Source organism: Phaenicophaeus curvirostris, chromosome 1, assembly GCF_032191515.1.
Source record: "Phaenicophaeus curvirostris isolate KB17595 chromosome 1, BPBGC_Pcur_1.0, whole genome shotgun sequence".
NCBI lineage: Eukaryota > Metazoa > Chordata > Aves > Cuculiformes > Cuculidae > Phaenicophaeus > Phaenicophaeus curvirostris.
In genome coordinates this window covers 11,409,468-11,423,204 of record NC_091392.1, presented here as the reverse complement: position 1 = coordinate 11,423,204, position 13,737 = coordinate 11,409,468, and the positions used below count along the sequence as shown (strand labels likewise).

Below are 13,737 nucleotides of genomic sequence, written 5' to 3'. Positions count from 1 at the left end.
ACATGTCAGGTAAACTGACAGATAGCATCTGATAGGTATACACGGTATTTGATCAAGATACTGACATGCTCCCTTGGGTATATGGACTTCGGGAAAATATAGTGTTCAGTAAAACCTAGAATGTGCAACCATTGCTAAAACAATTCTCACACACATAACTACAGTGGAAAAAAAAAAATCTTCCTGCTTGTGTGAAGGTGTGATGCTGAGATGAACATTTCATTCTGCACATCCAAGAGTTTTAAAGGTACTGTTCTGATATGGTCAAGATTTATCTTTTGAGAGGATGCAGGCAGACAGTCTGATAACAAGGCTTAGGGAAAAAGGGACAAGTCTGTGTTAGAATCTGGCAGCTGAGCAAAGGAATTGTGAAAGACAGACTGGGAAAGAAACTAACTAGAAAACCACTAACAAAGCAGAGTGCAGCATGAAAGAAATTGCAGCCAGAAGCTGGAGGAACTGAGCATTTATACGTCTGTAATCCTGCGGCTGTTACTATCCAGAAAGGCTTGGGAGTGTCCTTCTGAATCCTCTCCAATACCATTTTGGGAATCTGATAAGTGAGTATTGCTATTTTTTGTCTAAAACAGAGAAGCTTAAGTATAATTAGACAGAGGGCGTGCACTCCACCACAAACTTGCCTGGGGTGTTTCATGGTGTAATGGCATGTTTACAATTCTGTAATCTTTATCCCATGTAATTTTAAGGGTTGTTTTTAAATGCAAAACACTGAGTGTCCTGACTTCTCAAATCATAAGAAAGAGGTGAAGGATACACCCTATATCCTTTTTAGCTGGTGTAGAATGGATGGAAGGGCACAACACTGGGTTTGGTAGTCTAATATGCCTGCTCTACCTCTGAACCTGCATTCAGAGAAGCCGGAGTTGTTCCCAGCCTCATCTCACCTCACCCTCTCTCTGTTCTGGTGCAAGTAAGTCAAAGATGAGCTTTACTTTTCCTTACCTGGTACACCTGCTTCTTTATCTATGGGTGAAGCTGTTCAATATTCATGTTCTTAGGAGTAGGAGGACTTAAAAAAATATGCTGAATGACAGCTGGGCAGGGAAAAGTTAATGATCAGGAATATTGTGGACTTTACTGTTCTGAGTCTTTAGGAAGTAACATAAGGAAGAACATATTACAGAATTAAGTTACTAAACTTAAATTATCAGTTATGATCAACCTTTTCTGGTAAGATTCATCTGCGCCTCAAAGAGTGCTGATAAATCTGGCTTTCTTATAGCGTGAGGTTATATACCAGGATTTAAGGCAGAGAGAGAAGAAAGAAAGAAGTATGCTGGGAAATTTGAGGAAACATAAATTTTAAGGGGCAGGGGAGGATGACACACGTACAGAATGGATGGATAACTGTAAACTCTGGAACCGGGGTAAAAGCCCTAGAAAATAATCCAACAGGGAGGAAACAGACCATAGGAGATGCTCAGTAGAGAAGTGACTGCTGAGATGATAGGGTGGAAGATAGGAGAGATATACAGAGAGCTGGAGGAGGGAGGAGATTCTTGGGGAAGGAAACGGGAGTAAAAGGAAGCTCATGTAGAAAAGAAAGCAGAAGGGAAATCTGGCAACAAGCTGGAGGCTTCATCTGTGAAAGCCACACAGGAAGCAGTCAGCAGGACTCCAAGAAAACCAAAGGTAGAACAACAGCATTTGCATGAGAGGACAGGTCAGAAAATATTGAGATTCATGGAAATTTCCTTCCTTTCCCTTGTAGCTTCATTTTCGAAATAACTATAGAGAAGGAGAAACTTCATAGAAAGGCAGGCAAAGATGCTTATGCCATAGAATGCCTCTTGAGTTGGCACGTGTAGGATGCAGCTTTATAGCTCCTGTCATACTGACCCACCTCGGGGTGCTGTTAACAGTCTGGGACAGCTTTTATCTTGTTCATGAAAAGCCTTGGCAAGCAGACTACTCGTTGCTATTTGCTTTAATTGTCTGGAAGGAGGTGCTTCAATCTGCTGTTCAAATAAAAATAATTAAAAAGTGTTAAAAACTTTAATACTTAAATAGTTTTTAAAAATACTTTAGATAGTTCAAAACTGCTATGTTAAAGGATCTAGTGAGGATCCAAAAGGACAGGCAGTGGAAGTAATAACACTATCACTTGAATTAGGTGTTCGTTAAAACTACAAAGTTCTGAACCAAAGCCTGTAGAAATCATTAGAAATAGTCCCATGAGCTTAAACACCTGCATTCACAGATGTGATCCTTTAGTCTGACCTGTCTTTGTGCTTTGTATAAATATGTATAATAAACCCAAACCTGAAGGTTTATCTCTAGTATCAAACTCCTTACCTAGCTTCCAGGATTAGACTATGCATGCTAAGAGTCATTGCGAAGAGTAAAGTCAATTAAGTTTGTTCTGGATTGGCAGCAGGGACCTGATACATTGCCTCCAAATGCTGGGTTATTGCAGTGGGAAAGGAGATCAGAGGCTGCTGTTGAAAGGATTTCTCAGAGCTGTCTTTCTTGCAAAGCGTAAGTGTGGAAGAGTATTATCTTTGTCTTGCAATTCCTTGTCACTTGAGACAGCTTAGCTATCAAGGAGTTTAAAAGGTCTCTGCAACTCTCTATTTCTCTTTGTGGCTGAAGAAAGAACAACGACTCTTAGGGCAGCCGGAGTTGTTATAGGGTTGCTACAGCAACTTGATTTTTCTATGAATAATGAGCTAAATTAGCAGGCTCATCTACAGTTCTCCAGTTCCTGGTGGCAAGAGTAGTGAGAACAGTTCTCCCTCTGTAGAGGTATGTGACTTTGCTCCTGAACTAAATGCAGTTGCTCAACACGCAGTTGAATATTGTATTTGTTTATTGTGAGCATATTATTGCATCCTATTGCTAACAAAACGCTCTTAAATGCTAGAATTAATAAAAGCAAAGTCAGATGCCATTCAGCCTTTATTTTTTGTCTCTTTATGACTTTAAGAAGAGCTTATCTATTAAAATGTAGAAAGACTAAATATACTGATAAACAAATTATTTCGCTTGCATATTGACATCTTGATAATATTTAATATATTGCTAGTATTTCACTGTACATTTCAATTAAAAATTAATAAAGTCACATTTTAAACTGTGGTTGACTAATAATTTATGAGTCATTATCTTATAGGAAAGTCTATCTTATAAAGGATTATATATATTTATTATAAAAAATAAATTTGAATGAAGAGAAATATCAAGTGAAAATTATGAAATGCATGTTTTATAAGTATGCTATAAATGAACATCTAAAAATGCTGTAGTAATTATTAATTACTGGAAAAGGCATTTTTGTGTAGATTTAAAATTATAATTCATGCCCAGTAAAGATGCTGATGTAACAAATCTTAAATTAATTTTGATATGTAAGTCCTGATATCAACTCAATACAGCATAGTCATATAAATACTAATAACTTGTGCTATTTTACTGACCTCATTCTCTTTAACAACTGATACAATATTAAGTGATTTGGTTTGAGTTTTTTTTACTTAACAAAAATGTCTTATTTGTAAAAAATATATAGTCTGTAGTTTTCTAGTTTGGGGATTTTTTCTGTGTTCAAGTGACACTTCAGAAGCATTTAAATGATCAGAAAGGTATGCTTGTTGCTTCCTCACTGAGATAAGTAAGACCTGTGTTGTACCTCCCTTATCAGCTGCAGGAGAAAATCTACTTTTCTGAGTTTTTTCATCAGCTCCGTGCTGCTGTTACTATTGTCTCTGAGTTTTCCCTCGAGGCAGGAGATTAATAGGGAAGGAAGGGCTTTGGCCTGTAGTAATTCTCCAGATGATTTTAAACGTCATCCTTTCTTTTGGTAAAAAACATACTTCTTGGTGGCACGGACCTAGATCTCCTTGTACTGTCCCAGCCACTGATTCTGATTCTCAAGGTGGGACTGCTGAACTGTCCCAGGACATGAAGTCAGTTAGATTTCATCTTGTTCTTCCCTGATGAAGAGCATGTTTATTTTCTGTCAGTAGGCTCACAGTTTGGCTTCAATAGCTTGTGTTTGAGGTTAAAGCCCCAGGGAAGATCTTCTGCATGTTGTTCAGAGCAAGGACAAGTCTTCAGTTTCAGAACACGTGAACCGAAACAAAAGGATGTCAATTGTTTTACAAGTCTCCAGCTCTTGAGAAGTCACCAAAAAGTTGACCTTAAACTTACCTTTTCATTAACTGGAAAAAAACACAGTACGTATGTGGTTCTTAATTAGAACAGAGACAAAATTATGGTGTAGCTGGTAGGTAAAAGCTAACATAAGGATTACCCAGTGATTCATCAAAGCCATTGCTGTTGTCTGTTTGGTGTGATTCACTATGGTGACTATTTCTCAACCAGGTATTGCAGCAGTGAAGTTTTGAATTACTCCATTATTCTGTGACTTCTGAGCCAAGGAGTAAGGTTTTGCAAGAAGGGGAATATATCCAAGGAAGGACAAGATATATTAAATTTCTCTTGATTTTCGAAAATTGACTACTTTCAAAATCTTTCTCCTCTACCATTGGAGCCTCCTCTCTTTGCCCTCCTTAGGTTTCAGTGAGAAACATCTCTAGCACTAGTAGACCAATGCAGCCCTTTAGGTAACAGATTTTTATGGCTCTCTGCAGCTTCAGACTCACTCAGAAACCTGGGTTATTTTATTACAGGCTCTATACAGGGTTAAATTCTATGAAGTTCCTTCCTACCTGCCTTCCAAGAGACTCTCGCATAAAGACACAGGAGAGGAAGAATCGAAGTTCACTTTATCCCTGCCTCACCTGTGCTTTCACCTTACTTCTCTGCTAACATCACTCAAAAATAATTTTTAAAAGCTATTTTGAAGACAGAGAAAGGCAGCAGTTTATGCACGCCATACTTAGTGAAGAAGAGCTCAGAATCAATATTTCTTGTGGGGGGGAAAGTGAACTGAAGAAGCTTCTGGGTCTTCCATCTTCTATTTTTCCTTTAAAGAATATAGTTATATTAGAAGCTCATCACAGGCAGATGACAACTATAACACACTGTTTCCACTGTACCACTGCCAAGTTGGCTTGAGCCAATGATATTTTAGGATGTTTTCCGTACCGTCAGAACTTATTGAGAGTCACGAGGGACAGCACCTTAGGTCCTGACACTTTACAGAGCTGGGAAAACTACAGTTGAGAGTCATTACTGGGTAATAAAGGAGCTACACAAAAGTTTGGAAAGAGCCTTCCAAGCTCTTACAATGGGAAATCAGTTATTAATGCATGTTTTGGGGGATCTTGTTTCAGAGGGTAGAATATTGCTTTATGTGAGTAGCTGGAGTATGCCTCAGAACATACACTGGATAGCCTTGAAAGGCAACACATCTGCACTAAGTCTGTGGTGCAAGGTGGGCAAAAAAATATTACACCACTTCTGCAGTTTTTGGCCAAACTTTCTGTTTATGTCAGGTGGTAAATATTTTGAAGTTTTCTCGTTGCATTTCCTTGCTGCTTCACAACTCAGCAGTTGCCCAGGTGAGCTGGCTCGGTCTGCAGTGGAGCAGCAGATCTTGGTGTACAGGGGATTTTGTTGAGTCAGGGAAATGTCAGGACATTGGTGAGACCACACAGGAGACAGCAGCTCTTGTGGGATACACTGATGAGGACAAGGCATAGCCAGAGCAACAGCAGCCACTTCTATGCCTACAAAAAGGAGACTTGGTAGTGCAAGTGGCGAGGAGCTCTGCGAACATAGTGGCAAAAAAAAGTGGCACATGAATCAGGGTGTGGCAAGTCAGTTCATGTGGAAAAGTGCACAGGACGTCATCATCACCGTATCAGCTCAAGAGTGAGATCAGGTCATGGTCATCACCCTCTCAGAAGGAGCTTATCTATGGTAACCACCCGGCAGAAAGCTATCTCCTCTATGCTTACCGGAATACATGTGGCAAAACAGAAAGAGCTATCGTCAAAGTGTGCAGATGTCCAGCTCTCAGGCTTCAGGAAGTGCCAGAGCTTTTCATTGATAATAGATGGCAGTAGTGAGAACAGTTGTAGTGAGGTGTGATCAGATGGAGAATCTGCTCAGCTTGGTGGCAGCAGAGCAGACCCAGACTATTAATACGTGGCTCTGTGGCTAGTACCAAAGCCACAATTTTGATATTTTATTCAGTAATGAGATGGACTACACAGCACCAGGATTGCTGACAACAGATGGGATGCACCTTTCTCAGAGGAGGAAGAGGGTCTTTGCTCACAAGCTAGTGGGGTTCATTGACAAAGCTTTAAACTGGATTTGTTGAGGAGGGTGATAATAACAGGCTTGGTCATGACAAGCTATGAGAACACATGCCTGTTGTTCTGAGATGTGCTGGCTACCCTGAATCACACTTGAAGTCTTACAGAGATGATCCAGGGGATCCTGAGTTAATAGCTGTCAAAAGGGAAACACTAGTGAAATACCTCAAAAGATCTAAGAAATGTTCCTCTAAGAAGATGAGATTGCCAACAGCCCAGCTAAAGTACCTATACCAATGCACACAGCATGGGACATAAACACGAGGAGCTGGAAGCCACTGTACCTCTATAAAGTACTGCTATAAAGTGCTGCTATAAAGTACTGCTATAAAAGTAGACGTAGTTGCCTTTACTGAAATCTGGTGGGATGAATCCCATGACTCAAGTGTGTCTATTGGTTACTACACGCTGTTCAGAAGGGACAGGTGAGGAAGAAGGGGCAGAGGTGTTGCTCTCAATATCAAGTACTGGATAGAGTATGAAGAGCTATCTCTTCACAGGAATAGCTGTGAGCAGGTTGTTATGGGTAGGAATCAGAGACCGAGGTGATAAAGTGAATCTTGTAGTTTGTGTCTAATACATGTGGCCTGATCAAAGGAAGCGTATTGATAGAGCCTTTTTTACTCCAGCTCATGGGCTCTCATCCTGTTGGGGGACTTCACCCACTGTGGCATCTGCTGGAAAAGTAGCATGTTGAGCTGCAGGCAATCCAGGTGACCCTCCTAAGTGGGAGATTCCAGGAGTGCATTGAGGATAACTTCTTAAGCTAAGTAATAGACAGCCCTACCAGAGGGGATGCAATACTGGACTTGATAGTCACTAATGCAAGTGAGCTAACCAATGACATCAAGACTGGAAGCAACCTGGGCTTCAATAATGACATACAGGTGGAGTTCACATCCCTTAGAGACATAGGTGAGGCAAAGAGTAAAGTCAAGACCCTGAATTTTAGGAAAGTATACTTACAGCACTTTAAGGATTTGGTCAATATGACACATTGGGAAACTGCCCTCAGGCCAAGGGAGAGAATAGAGCTGGAAGATCTTTAAGGGTGCTTTCCATGGAGCACAAGAGCTCTCAGTCCTTAGGTGTAAGAAATCAGGAAAGCAAGGGAAGAGACTGACAAGGCTAATTTGAGACCTCCTGGTCAAATTAAAGGGCACAAGAAAAATGCACAGGCAGTGGAAGCAAGGAAAGATGTTCTGGGAAGAGTGTAGGGATGCTGCCTGGCTAAGTAGGGATGGAGTCAGGAAGACCAAGGAATGTCTGGAGCTGAACTTGGCAAGGGATGCAAAGAGTAATATGAAGAGCTTCTAAAAGTATGTCAACCAGAAAAGGAAGTCCGAAGAAAGTGTAACCCTTGATGAACATGACTAGCAAACTGATAACAAGGGACACTGGAGAAGAACGAGGTACTAAATCATGTTTTTGCCTCAGTCTTCTCTGGAAATCTAGTGGGATGTCCCTGCCCATCGCAGGGGGGTTGGAACTAGATGATCTTTAAGGTCCCTTCCAACCCAAACAATTCTATGATTCTATGATTCTATGATTCTATGATTCTAATCTCTTCCCACACTTCTCAAGCGAATGGACTGCAATACGGGACTGAAGGAGCCGAGTCCTTCCTACTGTAAAAGAAGATGACGTTTGTGACTACCTAAGGAACCTAAAGATATTTAAGTTTATGGGACCTGATGAGGTGCATCCCAGAGTCCTGAGGGAATCAGTTAAAATAGTTGCCAAGCCACTCTCCATGATATTTGAAAAGTCATGGCAGGCAGGTGAAGTCCCTCGTGATTGGAGAAAGGGAAACATTGCACTCATTTTTAAAAGGAGTAGAAAGGAAGACCTTGGGAACAACTGACCTGTCAGTCTCACTTCTGTGCCAGGGCAGATCATGGAATAGATCCTCCTAAAATCTATGTTAAGGTACATGGAGGAGAGGGAGGTGATTTGAGACAGCCAGCATGGCTTCATCAAGGGTAAGTCCTGCCTGACCAACCTAGTGGGCTTCTATGATGGAGTGACTACATCAGTGGAGAAGGGAAGAGCTACAGATATCGTTTATCTGGACTTTTGTAAGGCTTTTGACATGGTCCCCTCACAACACCCTTCTCTCTGAATTGGAGAGGTATGGATTTGATAGGTGGACTGTTTGTTGGATGAGGAGTTGTTTGGATGAATGCATCCAGAGGGTAGTAGTCAACAGCTCAGTGTCCAGATACAGATTAATGACAGACGGTGTCCTTCAGCGGTCCATACTGGGATCAGTACTGTTTAATATCTTTATCAATGACGTAGACAGTGGGATTGAGTGCACCCTCAGCAAGTTTGCAGATGACACTGAACTCAGTGATACAGTTGATTCACTTCAGGGAAGGAATACCATCCAGAGGGACTTCAACAGGCTTGAGGAGGTGGGCCCATGTGAACCTCATGAGGTTCAACAAAGGCCAAGTGCAAGGTCCTACACCTGGGTTAGGGCAGTCCTCAATATCAATACAGGCTAGGTGATGAAGGAATTGGGATAGCCCTGGCAAGAAGGACTTGGGGGTACTGGTAGATGATAAGCTGGATGTGATCCAACAGTGTGCACTAGCAGCTCAGAAAGCTGACTGTATCCTGGGCTACATGAAAAGGATCATAACCAGCAGGTCAAGGGAGGTGATTCTAACCACCTACTCTGTTCTGATGAGATCCTGCTTGGAGTCCTGCATCCAGCTTTGGAGCCCTCAGTACAGGGAATACACAGACCTGTTAAAGCAGGTCCAGAGGAGGGCCACTATTCTATACTATAATTCTATAACTTTGTTTGCAGTTACCAGAACCTTTTATAGCTGTCCCAGTACTGTCAGTATGGTGCACTGATGAGGGAAAGAGCTGGAAGACCTTTCTGGGGAGTTTAAGTTGAACTGTTCTGACATTAACCTTATAAAAGTTATATGCCTAGCTTAAATGAGTTGTTTAGATCCTCTGTAGTTAAAGAGGAGACATCAGTACCTCCAAAGGATATGATACATCCTCCCCTAAGATAAACATTTAAAGTAGATGGGATGAGTCCATGGAAGTGCTCATACCTCTCCATTAAGAGGAGAGGACACCAATTCATCTTCCTTAGACCAGATTCCTACTTTTTACCTAGATAAAATTATTTGCAACAAATATTTTTAATTTTAAACAAGAAAATTATTATTATTATGAAATGGCACTTTTCATTTCCTTTAGGTCCTTAGAGACAGAGTATTAAAACCAAAACTGAAGCAACTGAAATATCTAGGTACTTCCTTCTTTTAAATTGAGGTTACCACTCTTTTCACATAACTCTGTTCTTTCCCATGGTTTTTGGAAAATTAGACGATAGAAAATAAAATAGTGAGAATACTCAAACAAAAGCCATTGAATATATCACTTAGGAAAAAAAGTATTAAATCTATATGATTATTTTTATAATTTCAGTGCTACATATTAAAGCTCTTTATAGACAGTAACTGGAGATGTGCCATGTTCATTCTAGGGGAGGCTCTTCTGCAACTGAAGTGAATTATGGAGGCTGTTTTGGGTGGATAGTTCATGTGCTGCTTCTTGTGCGATATATGATGAGGTGATACATATTAGGTTTTCACAGGAAATCAAACTGCCTTTCATGGACATAAAATTTCACTCATTATAAAGGAACACCTCCTAGTATCTCCAGTACATGCAGAGGGACAGAAGTCTTATCCAGCTGGTGGCATATTGCACATTTTCTTGTGCAGATGATTCATATTCCTCACTCTCCTCTTCAGCAGAACTAAGTGCACATGAGTAAACATGAGTATGTTGAATCAGAAAGAACTTATTTTTGGACAGGAGCCACATTTTCTTATTCTTTGTAGTTTTTTTGAAAGCCTTATTGTGGGACTTGATAACTGTGGAGAAGCCAGAGAGGACCACTGAGTGGTAGCACAGGATATTGGGGAGGAAGTGTTGAAACAGTAAACCTGTGCTTTTACTTTCCATGGAAAGGAGGTAAATGTAATTCTTCACACCTTTATTTCAAAATAGGGAGAGTAGTCAAAAGATTAAAGAAAATCATCAGAGGTTACCAAAGTACAGAAAGGTGCTTCCAGATGTTTTTTTAATCTGCTTGCTAACCTCAAAAGTATGTCCACATCTGAAAAGGGATTAATGTTAGCATCAGTTTTTATAAGTTTCATAATAAGCAAGTGAAGAAAAGGTGCTAAGACTGTGGAAACAAAGGAATACAAAATCATGTGCTGTACCTAAGATAATTCCCACAGGAATGTGGGAACATTTATGTGGGCACCTGCAAAATTCAAATTAAACGTACCATAAAGGTATGTCGTCCCCTTATGGAAGGGTTCTTGATGTAAAAATAGAAAGGGGGGGAAGGATGGACACCGAATGTTTAGGGATATCAGGGCATGTAGAAAAATTATAATTATCATCATTTATTTAGAAAACACCCCAAAGAAAATGATTTCCAAAAGGCCCAGCTATGACATGTCTAGAAAAGCCAGGAATCACACTCCTATTTTCAGCATTTTCTTGTCAGTTTTTTGTTCCTGGAAATGTGGGTGGACATCATTTGGAGTTAGCAACTGCATTTGTCTTCTTCTGCTTCCTGCACTTCTCTGTGTCTTCATCAAGCACGTGAGTGTCATTTATACTATTTCTTTCTCAACAATCTTTCCTTGTAGTTTTTCTGATGTCACACCACTGAGGAGTCCAATGACATATGGAATTCTTCACTTTTACTGTTACCACTCTGTGCTTTCTCCCTTACAACCTCTGAGCTCTGATATGAAGCCAGAGAACATAGAAGGACTATTAAGTACTTATGGTTTCATTCAGTTTACTTTTAAGAAACAAAAATGGCTAGTATCCAAAAGTGCACAGCTTCTCTCTTAGCTTCAAATCCTTTCCGCTTTTTCCTGCAGTTGAAATGATAGTCCTCATTTTACTGCCAAGCACTGCCTGCTGGAAGAGATTTTGCTTATAAAGGACAATAAAAGGGTATCATAATCACAAAATCAGCTGATATACCTCAGCATATATATGCTGAAAACTGAACTTCATTACATTCGCTTTAATTCCTTTATGATTCCTGTGAAAAGATGACACTAGATATTTCCTTCCTTGTTAATGAATCTTGTATAATGCAAATGGAGAAAATAAGCGTGGTAGGAGACATTTAGATGGACAGGTGTGAGTAACTGGAAGTACTTCCTCTTAAAAGAGACAAATTAGCAGTGAAGGAGTCAGTGCAGCCTGGGAGGAAAGCTGGAGGATCCTGAACAAGAGCATCCTCAGGAGAGCATCATACAAAGATATGTACAAAGAAATAATTGGCATTTATATTCATAAAAGTAGCGCATGGGAATCATAGCATGGAGGACTGCTTCTTTCAACAGTTAAGCTCCACCCTTTAATTAGAGAACAGAGGAGAGCAAATGTACTCTGCTTTTTAAGGATGTTAAACTGGCATTAGTCAGGGTCATCAGCTTTCCCTGGCAGCAAACCTTGATCAAAGATTGTCCTACAGGTTGCTTCCAAAGGACCAGACTCAATCTCAAATTCTTTAGCCTTCACCCATTTTAGATTGACTTAGCAGAAGCATTAGAATAACAAAAGTTTAACTTTCAAATGGGGCAATAACAAGAAAAGAACAGTGAAGAATCAGTCAAAACACATAGAAAACTTTAAACATGGATCACAAACCATTCATTTCCACGCCCTAATATTTTGCACCTAAGAATCTATTTTTAGAAATATTTTGTCTTTTATAATTAAATTAACTAGATATTAGTCACTTCCTCTTGCTACTGCCAGAAGAATCTTTTAAAACAATCCATTAATTTAATTTTCCTGGGATGAGGAGGTATTTTTAAAATGTTTGTGCAAAAGCATGCTATCCTAATTATTGTTAATTATTAGTAGACACAGTTATGGGCTGACAATTTGGTCTGCACAGACGTCAGTGTAAAAATAACTGGGTTTTATACACATTAAGAAAAAGAAACTTCTGGGATAAAGTTCATTCAACTTTCAGTAAAAAAAGGAAGAACTTTAGCACTTTGTGAGGAAATGTTGTAATCCAATCCTTGAAAAAAATATCTCCTTTAAAAATATTCTAGCATTTCCTCATTTTTGTTACTTGAAAATATACTATCATGTTGATTAAGCTGTAAAGATGTTTAGCCTGTGTTTTGACAGAGAACAAGAGGCTTTATTTATACAGTAGAACGTGCTATATGGCAAAGGATATTTGAAAATCCTCTGTATCTTAAAGAAGTTGTCAGGAACGAGTTAGTCATTACTTGTTAATCTGAGCAGTTTTAAAGCAAATGAAGTGACCAGAACCCAAATAAGTAAGTTACCCTTTTGTCTCCTTGACCTTTGACTCACTTGGATCAAAATTTGACAAAGATTGCAGCTGCTAAGTATATTATCACGAGATGTAGGTAGTGGCTTGTAGTCAGACTGTAAAAATAACCCCCCCCCACCCTAAGCACCAATACAAATTAACTTTTTCATCTGGCAAAATGATAAAGAGGGAACTGACGTCTCTTGGAATATATAAACACTCGCTCAGAGTTTAGAGGCTATGTGCTTGGTGGGGAGATTTAGCTGCTTGTCTTCTTGTAACTTGATGCAAGTCATGTGTTAAGTACTTGTATGCTCAGCTGAAAAGTCAGTTGCCCTTATTCAAGGTAAGTCATATCATACCACACAGCGTTCGAAATCAGAGAGTTTTCCTTAGCAATATGTATGAAATCAGTTGGTGGAAAGCTCTGGAAAATATTTATTGGTAATATAAATTAAAACACAGGATTTTGCAGAGCTGTTTGCAAGAAACAGTGAAATTTTACATGTGTCAATGAAATGCTTTGTTACTATGTTAGAAATGATATTTTATGATCAGAATTGTTAGCTTTCCTGATTGCATTCTGTCTTTCGATATTTAATATTCTTGAAATTAGTTCTAGTGTTATGTGAATTTATGGGAAGTGCCTTTTTTTGCATGTTTCCTCCTATTCAGTTGCTTGTAAATGGTCTTTTCAGGGATTTGAATGGATTTTCAGGGATTTCCATTGTCCATATTATATTAAAGACATCTGAAACAATATAAAAAATACAGTCTAGAACAGTATGAATGTTTACATTAATCTTGCAGTCAAATCTGTGCATCATTGATACTATTGTCTCATAGCTAATATCTAATTTTGTTATGATACTTTCTATTCTGCCTAAGGTAAATTACTTTTACTTGAATATGAATTCCCATAAACAACTGCATCTTTATTGGAAATTTCTGCTTTAAACTTCACATTTTATATTTAGTTGCTATGAGAATGGATTGTTGACTTCATTGTGAGGTTGAGTGTTTTGTTGTGAGTTCTCTTCATTGCAATTTTGTAATGGATAATTTGAATTGCATAAATTGAGATGTGTCTAGACTGCTATCTCACAGTGTTTGGCAGGAGAA

The 13,737-nt window shown here is 39.3% G+C and overlaps 1 protein-coding gene across 4 annotated transcripts in view; it reads left to right on the top strand.

Moving 5' to 3' along the window:
• The first annotated feature begins 1,541 nt into the window (after positions 1–1,541).
• Positions 1,542–13,737, top strand: part of CD36 (CD36 molecule (CD36 blood group)) — a 37,460-nt gene continuing 25,264 nt past the window's right edge. Inside the window, exon 1 of one of the 4 annotated variants that reach the window (XM_069877352.1) lies at positions 1,542–1,653. The gene's annotated coding sequence lies outside the window, so the exon portion shown is untranslated. Of the gene's footprint in view, positions 1,685–2,636; positions 2,767–12,808; positions 12,962–13,737 lie in introns of those variants that run through there. The other 3 variants (XM_069877182.1, XM_069877272.1, XM_069877100.1) reach the window with 3 other exon arrangements.